The 12567-nt window shown below is 36.2% G+C and overlaps 1 pseudogene; it reads right to left on the bottom strand.

Moving 5' to 3' along the window:
* Positions 1-8720, bottom strand: part of LOC107873920 — a 71160-nt pseudogene extending 62440 nt beyond the window's left edge.
* Positions 8721-12567: the final 3847 nt, after the last annotated feature.

Genomic DNA, 12567 nt, shown 5'->3' with positions numbered 1-12567 from the left:
GATTTGGCAGTCAGTGAAAATGTAAAATTGTAGGGTGTACCATCTAGCTCCATAGTGCTACATTATTGTTGAAAATCATTGTACTATGCCCATGTGTTTTCAAATGACTTTGCGTTAACGTGTTTTATAATAGCTCTCACCTATGTTGTATTAGTTGTATTTTGTTTTTGGATTACTCTACATACCAGTACATCTATATTGACTCCCTATATTCCAGGATCCGAGGCACAGTTCTGCGGTCCCAAGCAGTAGATCCGTGTGTGTCAGAAGTTGTAGTTGGTGAGCCTTCTCTCTTTCGTAAGGCTAGATTTTCAGATATCATTGTTTCTTTTTCCTTTTTCTTGGTCTATTGGGGGCCTTGTCCCAAATTTGTCTCAGATGTATGATGGCTAATGTAATGTTAGACATTTCGCAGACGGTTGTCACATGTTTAGGTCATTCATAATTTTCCTTTTAAAATTGTTCAAGTTTATGAGATTGACCATGGTTCCGTCATGTATTGTTTCCCGCAAATTTTATTAGACTATATGAATATTGTGCATGATTACCAGATTTAGAAGAGCGTCCGGACCTTCATAGTTTCAGATGCTCGTTACGGCTAGGTTTCCGGCTCGGGTCGTGACATCTATATTGTTTGATATGCTTTATACATTTTTAGTTTATATTAAGTGAGCTGGCCCTCAAACTTATGTTTCTCCCGAGTTGTGAAATCTCACTGATGCTTGCGCCAATGTAGGCTTCCTACATCATGCCCCATTGCAGTGCGACCTTCTCCGGACTTTGTGAGAATGTGGATGCTTCATGCACCAGACTGCCTTTTCTTTTCACAAACCCAAGTGGTCAAAGTTTAACTCCACGGATTTTTAGAAGAAAGTTCCTCTCCACCAAATCCAGGACCAAAAACAACATACATTTGAATTAAGATACTTCAAAAGGATCCTCTAAAGCATATGAAAAATTATCTAAAGAAAGTGGAATAGGCATCCATAACAATCAATGAACTACCAAGAAAATCCATTGGAACAGCCAACAAGTTATTTTCTACCTCAGCTAAGCAGTCAATGAACACACATCAACAAAAGAAATGTAGTACCTTTTTTTCCTTTCCTAGGATATCTCTAATGGGTCGATATGCAGCGGTTGCACAGAGATTCTACATGATAAAGGAGTTAAATTAGAAAAACACAGCAAATTCAAACATCAGAAAGATGAAACAAGGACAAGTTATTTATCAAAGAAAACAAGAATAGCATGCAGACACCTTAAGGTCACTTCCGGAATATCCGTCAGTCATACTTGCAACTGATTCCAGATCAACATCCTGAGCCAAGTCTTCTTTTGCGAGTATCACTTTTAGAATTTTTGCTCTATTTGAAGCATCTGGTAAATTGACCATCAACCTGTACAGAAAAGACATGAAAAGGGCATTAAGCAAGTGTTAAAAGAATTTGTTCAATAATATCTGCAAATTAGTCATTCCTCTTTTACCTGCGTGACAGCCGCCTTATAACAGCTTCATCAAGGTCAAATGGCATGTTTGTTGCTGCAACTATCAGAACTCATTCAGTATCCTTTGTGCGTAACCCATCCCAATTCAGCATGAATTTATTTTTCAATCTGCGCATTGCCTGATGTTCTTCTGGATTTTCCCTTCTTCCCAGCATACTATCAACCTTGAGAAAGCCGCATAAACAAACAGGAGACAAATGGTATCAGAAAAAGGATCTAATTTTAAAGCATAAGGATGAAAGAAACATGCTAACATCTAAGGAAGAATACTTCATCAACAAAAATAATGCTGGGAGCAATTTTACTAGCCAGCTAGAAGACAGCTTTTATGCATTTCTCACCCTCGCCAGACCACTGCGGCATTGGAAAAGAAAAGGATTACGGTTGTTCTAATGCTAAGAAACTACTATGAACAACATCACCTATACTCAATCGACCACAAATAAACTCCAAGAAAACAAACCTTTGAACTAATACTTGACATTGAAATATTAATTAAATTTGCTCCCGCTTCAGTGGCAACGGCTTTTGCCAGCATGGTTTTCCCAGTTCCAAGAGGACCAAACAAAAGTATTCCATTGCAGGGCTGAGAATGAAATTGAAGAGCAATATTTTCTTAAATAATCACAAATCTCTAGATAATTGCTTGAAAATTCAAATCCCAAAAGGAGAGAAACAACAGTTGGAGTAACATTTTTCATCAAGCACAAACTTCCTGTCAAACTGCTCAGATGAAACAAACCCAAGAGTAAGAAATATAAATAACTATCTTTATCTTCAAGTTTAACTGTGGAAGTAATGTTGTCAAACTTAAACCAACATTATTAGGTAATACTAATACTCTTATTTTAGTGGGAAAAACAAATGGATATAAACAAAGCTGGAGTAATTGATCCTTGAACAAAAAGGTCAAATACTTCCAAACTTCTATACAAGCAAATCTACTTAGACGAGCAAAATATGGATAAATTGCATATGTAAACCTTGGTTAGTTGACTCTTGGAGAAAGTTCAGGTCTTTGTAATGGAAGCATGATCAGCTCTTTTAACGTATCCTTGACACTTTCTAGTGCACCGATATCATCAAATGTCACCCCAATATCACTGGGGGGAATGACATCAGCCAGAAGTGCCTTGTCAAACTCATTGTCTGTTTCAACATCCTGCGTTGGACAAAAACTAGTACATCAGTTCCGAAGTCAGTATCTGCCATATCAAATCAAGGAACTTTTTATACAAATTTCGCAAAGCATCAGATAAGGAATATTATAATCACCTTGAGTGACTTCTTCAAGCTCTTGGTATCATTTTGCTTTGCTTCTAAGAGTTCCAACCCATACTGAATGCTGTTAAATTGCAAAAGATTCCTGCAATTGTTCAATTCAACAATCATTATAGTCAAAGAAAATCATGGATAGGAGAATATCAGATGCTGCTATTTCTATTACCTAACGGGAGATAAGACAAGCCACATGTCAACATCTGCTTGAGTGTTCCGCATCAAATGATGGCTCAACGCCCATCCAACAACCTTCTCTGCACCTTCAAGCACCCAATAATTCAGCTCTTTTTGCAAAAAAAAACAACACCTGATCGACATAATTGTCTTTTCTTCCTTGTTTTTTGGTAATGAAGGATGTTATGATTCGGATAGAATAAGCAAACTACAAGTAAAAGAAAGACAAGAACAACAACTTATGATAACCAGGGGCAGACCTAGGTGGTTCACAGGGGGTTCACCCGAACCCCCTCGGCAAAAAATTACATTGTATAGAGAAAGTAGAAAATCTATATTTATGTACATATATTAATGTTGAACCACATGAAACAAGGCACTTACATAGCCCAGTGGTGTTATTTTCACTGCCAGCTCTTATTATAAATATTAAATGTACTGTACAGCTCTTATTATAAAACAAAAACGATAGGTGCTAATGCTATATAAATAAATAAATAAAATATTTTACATCCCTTGAAATTGTAAATTTTATTGGCTTTTTCACACATTTATATTTTTAATTTTCGAACCTCCTGAAGAAAATTCCTGGATCCGCCAATGATGATAACACATAATATCCAATCAACCTATGATCTTAGCCTATAGTATAGTCAAAGCACATAAGTTAGCTCGATCAAATACTGTATAGATCCTACACCCACACCCAAATTGTGTCGGATTGACACGGATGTGATAGAGATTTTGAATGATCTAAAAGACACAGTGATGTATATAATAGTGAGAATCTAAAGTATCCCACGCATCCCTCAACCCCCTTCCCACAACTATGTGAAGAAAAAGGAAGAATACTGAAAGCAGCAGCTTACTTTTAACAGAAAAATTATGGTCTTTGATGCACAATGTCTCGAGTCCGTTGCATTCTAACCCAATCCGGCTCAAAACCTATATAAGAACGACAATCATATAGCAATAAGTAGTTAAAGACAGAATTCATGTCATTAATCTATTGAATTCATAAATCAATCATTCAACTTGTTCACACAATTTAAAAAAAAAAAAAAGGATATCAGAGAACAGTAACCTAGTCTTAGAATGCTGGAAATACATTGACAGAATTCTTGGGGAAATCAGGAATATATTGAGTCAACGAGGGTGGAATTTCAGTTTCAGAGGGATAGTAAGCAGCTAAGAAATTGACGGAGTTAACTTCTGCAGCAGCTGGAGGTGTTCCAGAGGGACAACAGAAAGTGAAGATTACTTAACATTGAAAGTCTACAGTAAGACGATCTTAACCGTAAAGTCAACTTATTGTTTTTACACAGGGGTCCAAATGGCCTTGGAAACATATTTGGGAAGTCAAGTCTCCATTTTAAGTTGGAAACATATCGTACTTTCTGAGGGGATTCACAAATGTGAGGTGAAAAATTGGTCATTCATAACTTCAAAGGTCAGAAAGCCTTACTGTTTTCAAGCTATTAAAATTTTCTTTCACTGTTAGGGTTTCAGCATCTTGATCCAGTTGTTGTTTCCAAGTAGACAGAAGTGTGTCATCCTGCACTACTCAAAGTCACTCAATGATTTGCTAAAGAATTTAAAATTCTATAGAATTTAAAAAACAGACCTGCGGCATGTAGATAACCACTTTATTTGGGAAAAGTTTCATCAGAAATTTATTTGTGCTTGCAACCTGTTTCCCCTTGTCTTGCATCTTCCCAAAACTATCCTGAACAAGTCAAAATTCAGTACTATTTTAAAAAGACAATTAAGTTGTCATATGGCTGTGTTTTTTCAACGGTAATACAACACAAAGAATAATTCTTATCCAGGGTTTTCGAATGTAAATGACACTTTTTTGGAAAAGATAAATTTCTTTTAAACAATGTAAACAACACTAATGTTGGTGAAGCGGAAAAAGCACCTTAAATGAAGAGGAAAGGAACCGAAAGACAGCGAAGAATTAGAAAAATTATTTAAAAAAAAAATGAGGACAATAAAGGACAAATTCACGGTCATAAGCAAGAGGAACTTAGTTAGAATTACAATATTTTTGTGGTTTGGTTTTATAAAATATTGGTTGAGACATTTATCAAAGAAGTAGCTGCTTTTAGAAAATAAGATCTCTTTGATGGTTTAATTTCTGAAAATCCTTTTAGATTTATTTACAAAATAAGCCTAGTTTCCGAACAAACAAGTAGTAATTTGTATCCAAATGCCTTAGTTTAATACCAAAGACATCAACAGGACCCAAAAAAAAAATGATGAAAAAGAACATAGGCGGCCTACATGTAAAGCAGGGTCCTTTTCCCGTTATTTATAATTCGACAGCCTCATTTACAAGATATTTTCAGCACTAACTGAAAGTTCTTAAAAAAAACTGAAGACCTTATACCGGGAAGGCGAGCTCATATAAAATGCTGCCCAATTTGGTGAAGAGAGATCCTTTAGGTTGTGACTGCGAAGAGTAAAATAGAAAAAGAATGTTTAGGCCTTATTTTGTCAAGCAATTGAAAGGATATATGTGTAAAAATATGGCATTTGGCATAACTTTACCCCAAGGGCTAGCTAGCTCATTAGGGGAGTATTTACCCAAGTCCATATAAATAAATCACCACTGCAATACCCAACTAATGTGGGATTGTATCACCCCCTACGTACCTTAGAGCTTTTTTGTGCTTCTCGCTTTTAAGAACGTTGGTCATTCTTTCAAATTGTTTTTCTTTGTAATGCTTTTACTTGCGCCGAGGATCTATCAGAACCAGTCTCTCTACCTTGTAGAGGTAAGGTCCTATACTCTACTTGTAGGATTACATTGGGTATGTCATTGTTGTTGTTGTCGTTGAGAGTGTGGGTGTATGCCACACTATGTAGTGTTCATAGCCACACTCTGTAGTGTTCATATGTGTGCGTGTGAAAATTATTTGTGTGTTTGCGTCTGTGTCTGTGTATGCTGCATGTGCATGCATGCATTGATATATATAGCTAAACTAATGTCTCTTTTGTGATGCGAAGTTGATATTTTGAACTTTTTTCTATAATAAGAGTCCCCTCTCATCCTCTCGATCAAGCATCGGTCTCACAAAGTTTTGGCACCGATAACTACTAAAGCCAAGAAATTTAATCCATAAGAAATTTCCATTACAGGCCACTTAATACACTGTATACACATTATTACAGGAAAAGATATAATCACAGGCATCTATTCTTGGGCATTATGATCTGAAAATAGTACCTCCTCCTTATGATCATCTGAATGAATGTGAGACCAAATGATCACAATATTATCTGGAATCTTCTCAAGCCAACTTTTGTACATTGAATATGACACTGAATTTCCTGCCGTAGTCTTCTCAGCATCTTTCATGAACAGTATGACTGGGGAATTTCTGCTTTCTATGATTACAACCTGAAAAACTAGAATGAAAGGCAAAGACTAAAGTTTACAAAAAAATACAAAAAGAAAGGAGCAGGAATCCCACATATTAGTTTTCAAACGAACTTATTCTTATTTGTTGAAACAAATCACACCTCAAACAATCTGTTAACGAGTAAATTTTCCAGATCATCCTGTCCAGTGCCTTCTTAGTGCAGTTCATCGACTGAGAGGAAGTGATGGTAAAATACATTGGAAGTAAAACTATGAATGCATAATTAAGAATGATGTTAACTTAATATATAAACTAAGGAAAATAGTTAACTGCCATTCCAAAAGTACCTTTGCAAAACAATCCGTGAGCATCTTCGGAAAGACCACCTAAGTTAATGCCAAGTGGGATGGGTTTATCAAATTGGACGCCAACCTTTGCCGATGGACTATCTTTGAAAGACAATACAATCTTCCCTCTAGTTCCAAATGTTGGGCCCCTGGAACAATGGAACAAGACAGAGAAGGTTAAAAATAACAGACTCGGATTGTACTAAAACATATGAATGGGCAGTTGCAGAACAAGATGTGGTACAGGAGATAAAGTACAATTCACTGCCTACAAATGCAGAAAAATAAAGATTATGTCTTAACTTTATAAACTAAACAAATAAAACAGGAAGTAACAAATACTCCTATAAAAACCACAAGTAAAAGAAAAATAAAAACAGCACAACAGATTTACGTGGAAACCCTTGCGGGAGAAACCACGGGCAGAGGCAGAGAAATTTCACTATAAAAGGAGAGGAGTACAATGTGGAGAATGTGCATATTTTCTGAATACTCAAAACAACCCACTAAATGCACTTATATAATACATGCATACAGATAAGTCCTAGGCCCAAAAACATAAAGGTGCATACTGGCTCCGGGATCAGGCCTATCCTACGCTACCACCACAGACCCAATTAAAAATCACCAACATGAGTCACAGTGCGAAACTTTCAGGGCCATATCAATAAAATTCTGGTCACAACTCTAATAATCTCCACCTTGACACGAATTCTAATTCACAACTCAAATCCATTTCAAGACAAACTCTCTACCTCATCCACAAAATCCCCTAAGGGAACATCATAACAGCCAACACAAACCAAGTCCAAGCAATGCTCAAACTTTGCACTTGGTAGTGTCTTGGTCATCATATCAGTAGGGTTATCATGGGTACTAATCTTGTTCACCACAATATCACCACGACCAATAATTTCACGCACAAAATGATACCGAATATCGATGTGCTTTATTCTCTCGTGAAACAACTGATCTTTCGTAAGGAAGATAGCACTCTGACTGTCACAAAAAATCGTAGTAATCTGTAAGTCTTTTCTAAGTTCACCAAACAGACCCTTCAACCAAATAGCTTCCTTGAAAGCCTCTGTAATAGCTATGTACTCTGCCTCAGTAGTTGACAAAGCAATCGTAGTTTGTAAGGTAGCTTTTCAACTGATAGCACAACCACCAATGGTGAAAACATAGCTTGTAAGGGATCTCTTTTTATCATGGTCTCCTGCAAAATCAGAATCAACATACTCGATTACTCCATCTCTATTTTGCCCAAACTGCAAACAAATATTAGCAGATCCATGCAAGTATCTAAAAATCCACTTAACTTCTTTCCAATGTTCTTTTTCCTAGCTGCACTGAATGCATAAGATAAATCTGGTCGAAAACACACCATCGCATACATAAGAGACCCGATGGCACTAGAGTATGGAACTCGAGACATGTAGTCACGGTCATCATCTATCTTTGGAGATAACATGGCCGAGAGTTTGAAGTCATGAGCTTCTAATGGAGTACTTACAGGCTTGGTATTTTGAAAGTCACAAACATGAGTCGCACCGTGAAACTTTCAAGTCCGGATCAACAAAGTTTGGGTCACAACTCTAACATCTCTATATATAATCGACTATGTACTACTAACAAGAACAAAATTCAAAATATATCAATACAACATAATGATTTACTCTTCATTCTTCTCTTTCTTCTCTAATTCTAAGATGGTTGATCTTCTCCAATCTCTTCCTCTATTTCTATGGTACAGTGATTTACTCTTATTGTGAGTTACTGCATTATTCTTCGTGGTATTAGAGCTTACTAAATTGAATCAGTGCTCTTGTCGATCCAACAATTTTTGTTTTGAATTTTTGGTGTTCATCTGCACATTCAAGAATTTCAGAATTCTGGTAATTTCTTGGTTACTCTGAAAGTAACTGCTTGACTAAGTGAGTTTCTCTGAAAGTAACTCTACTATATTGAAGATAACTTTTGATGTGCGAAGAATTGGATCAGTTTCCAACAATAGTGGATCCACGGCCACTGCAGCCTCCATTAGATTATAATCATCCTTGGTTCTTATCTACGGCAGATGTATCAGGTACTTCTCTTGTGTCTTTCCAATTAAAGGGGAGTGAAAACTATGTTGTATGGAGTAAGGCTGTTTGAATTGCACTACTAGGGCGTAACAAATTTGATATAGTTGATGGCTCTTGTAAGAGAAAATTTCTCTACTGACCTGGGAAACGAATGGGAAAGAGTCAATGCTATAGTACTTTCATGGCTTATGAATGTAGTTTCTACTGAACTGCTTGGAGGGGTACTGGTCCATGCCTCGACTGTATTATTTGTATGGTTAGATCTTAAGGAAAGATTTGATAAAATAGATGGTTCAAGAACTTAGAATTTGCACCATGAAATTACAACCATGACTCAGGGAGTTCAATCTGTGTCTGTATGTTTAACTAAGCTGAAAGATTTATGGGATGAGTTTGAATATTTAGAGCCTGTGAAAAATCAAGAGAGTTCTTTGCTTATCTTCAAAGACAAAAGTTATATCAATTCCTAATGGGCTTAAATGACACATACTCCCAAGTAAGAAGCCAAATTTTGTTGATGACACTGCTACCAACTGCCAACATAGCCTACTCTATGATCATAAGTGATGAGAATAAAAAAATTGTGGCTCAGTTTGTGCATGTGATGAGTCTTCTTGGTCCTGCTCCTAATGCAGCTGATGCAGTTGCCATGTACTCTAAGACTAGCTATCAAGGTGGTAGTTATCAAGGTAACTATCAAAAGGGGAAGAGAAACTATGTGTCAACATATAATCCTAGTGTTGTGTGTGATCACTTTAAAATAAAAAGTCATTACAAGATAGATTTCTACAAACTTGTTGGTTACCCTCCTGGACATCCTAAACATGGAGACAACTATATTCAAAATAAAGCTAGAATTGGCTATCATCACAATACAAGCAAAGGAAAGTTGCTTCTAGTGCTCACAATGTTGTGGCTGAGGATTGGGTCAGCATCATCAAAACCAAAGTCCTGTACTACTATCTTTGCCCCCAAGGTTCACACCTGGTCAATATAATTAGATTTACAAAATACTAGAACAACACAATCAAGTGACATCTTTCATACCACCTGCTAGTGCAGCAAATATGTCAGGTATTGGCAGTGACTTGATGGTTTGCAGTAATCCACTTGAGTAGGTTATTGACACAGGTGCTACAAACTATATGACTGCAGATATTGATCTTCTAAAAAAAGATTCAATATCTCAATCCAAAAAGAGTAATACTACGATGTGTCACTAGTGACACACATGGGATGTAGTGATATATATGAAAATAGTACAATCCGGAACGTTTTTCATCTACCTCAGTTTAAATACAATCTATTATTAGTCTCAAAGATTACTAAGCTACTTAACTATTCAGCTACATTCTTCCTTAACTTTTGTGTGTTTCAGGATCTTTAGTTTGGAGTGGGAAGGTGAAGGCATTGGCTGAGAGAAAAATGGAATATATTTCTTAGTGAGACAAAAGCTTCCGGGACATGGCAAAGTAGCAGGTTGTGTGTTCAATACTCAGAATACAAATAAATCTAATATAAGGCTATGGCGTAGTAGGCTTGGACATGTTCCTTTTAGGATACTACCTCACATGTTTTCTGTTTCAAAAACTCATGTAAATGACAATATAAATAAGTGTGAAGTCTGTCCAGGCTAGCCTTTCCCTCTAGCAGTACATCTAGTGTTAAAGCTTTTGACTTAGTACATATGGATCTCTGGGCTCCTTATAAGGTTCCTACTTGTGATGGACACAAGTACTTCTTAATTGTTGTTGATGATTTTACTAGAATTACATGGGTGTTTTTACACAAGCTGATGTCATTATTGTTCTTAAGTATTTTCTGTCTTACATTCAGACCTAGTTTAATACTTGTGTAAAAGTGATTAGAACTGATAATGGTACTGAATTTGTCAATCACATATGTTCTGAACTCTTTGCAAATCTAGGCATAACTCATTAAACTTCTTGCTCATATACACCTCAGCAAAATGGTGTAGCTGAGAGGAAACATAGGCATTTGCTAGAAATAACAAGAGCTATTAGGTTTTATGCTAATATGCCTTTAAAGTTTTAGGGACACTATGTGAAAGCTTCTACATATCTAATAAACAGGCTTCCTTCTTCTATATTAGGATATATCATACCTTATGAAAAACTGTACAACAGAAAACCTGCACTAGCAACAGAAAACCTGCACTACATCATCTAAAGGTCTTAGGCTGTGCTAAGGTAGTACATGAATCGGATAAACATAAGCCTAGATCAAAAAAGGCTATTCACATGGGTTATTCAGAAACAAAGAAAGGTTATATCCTTTATGATCTTACTGACAAGATATTCTTTGTTAACAAAGATGTCATTTTCTTGGAAGATATATTTCCATTTAAGGATACTATGACTTAAGCTTCACAATCGTTATTTCCTATATATGAATTGACAGAAGGAAGTAGTGATGAGTTAGATATTGATATGATAGGAGTTAAACCCGGTTCACAGTCACAAGCACCTTCTGGTAACAATTCACAACCATAACCAACTATTGAGAATGACTCATTATCACAATCTCATACTGAACAACTATAAAATACAACTAATAGTACTCTACTCCAGTCAACTATAGTTCCTGTTGAATAAATTCCTAATACAACAAGATACTATACAAGAAGAATAACTAGAGAAAATATTGCTGAATTGCCTCAACAAGCTACTACACACTCTAATCAAAGAAAGTCCACCAGGGGCACACATCCACCTAGATGGATGAAAGGCTTTGTGTCATTAACTATAAGTGACAACATCTTATATCCTCTCTCAAACTATGTTTCTTTAATCTTTCTGACAAGTATCAATCTACTTATCTAACTTCCAAACCTTATTGAACCAACCACTTATGCAAAGACAGTCAAAGATGCTAGGTGGGTTGATACTATGCAATTTGAGATAGCTGCTCCTGAAACAACAGTACTTGGCAGGTGGTCACTCTTCTGGAAGACAAGTATCCTATAGGGTGCAAATGGATTGACAAAATCAAGTGCAAAGCTTCAGGAGAAATAGAACAATTCAAGGCAAGGTTGGTATCAAATGGGTTCAGTCAAAAGGAAGGGATAGACTATCAAGAAAACTTTAGCCCAATGGTAAAAATGGTTACTCTGAGGACTGTCTTGGCTATTTTTAGTAGCTAGGAATTGGCATATACATCAAATGAATGTATACAATTCCTTTTTACAAAGTGATTTTGAAGATGAGACTATATGAAACTTTCACAAGGTTTTAAAAATCAGGGGGAGAGACAGGTGTGCAGACTTTCAATATCCTTGTATAAATTGAAGCAAGCACCAAAACAATGGAATGCAAAACTACATCAAGCCTTGATTAGATATAACTTCAGACAGAGTCAGTATACATCAAAGAGACAAATAAAGGAATAGTTTATGTAGATGACATACTAGTGATTGGTAGCAAACTTGATCAAATAAGTGAAACCAAAGAGGCTCTTCACAAAGCTTTTAAGATAAAGGATCTTAGATAACTAAAGTACTTCCTAGGCATTGAATTTGCAAGGTATAAACAAGGAATTATGATGCATCAGAGGAAGTATGCAGTGGAATTAATCTCAGAAAAAAGTCTCAGTGCTGCTAAACCAGCACCAACTCCTCTTGATACTATAGAGAAATTAACAACTAGAGAATATGATCAACATACTTCATCAGATGATGCAAGGTCAAAAGATGAAGTATTAGCTGATCAAGGATGTACCAAAGGATAATAGGTAAGTTGTTATACCTCACAATAACAAGACCAAACATATCATATAGTGTACAGA

Source organism: Capsicum annuum, unplaced genomic scaffold (assembly GCF_002878395.1).
Source record: "Capsicum annuum cultivar UCD-10X-F1 unplaced genomic scaffold, UCD10Xv1.1 ctg4557, whole genome shotgun sequence".
Lineage (NCBI taxonomy): Eukaryota > Viridiplantae > Streptophyta > Magnoliopsida > Solanales > Solanaceae > Capsicum > Capsicum annuum.
The sequence above is the reverse complement of the archived record's forward strand: the minus strand, read 5'-3'. Positions and strand labels throughout refer to the sequence as shown.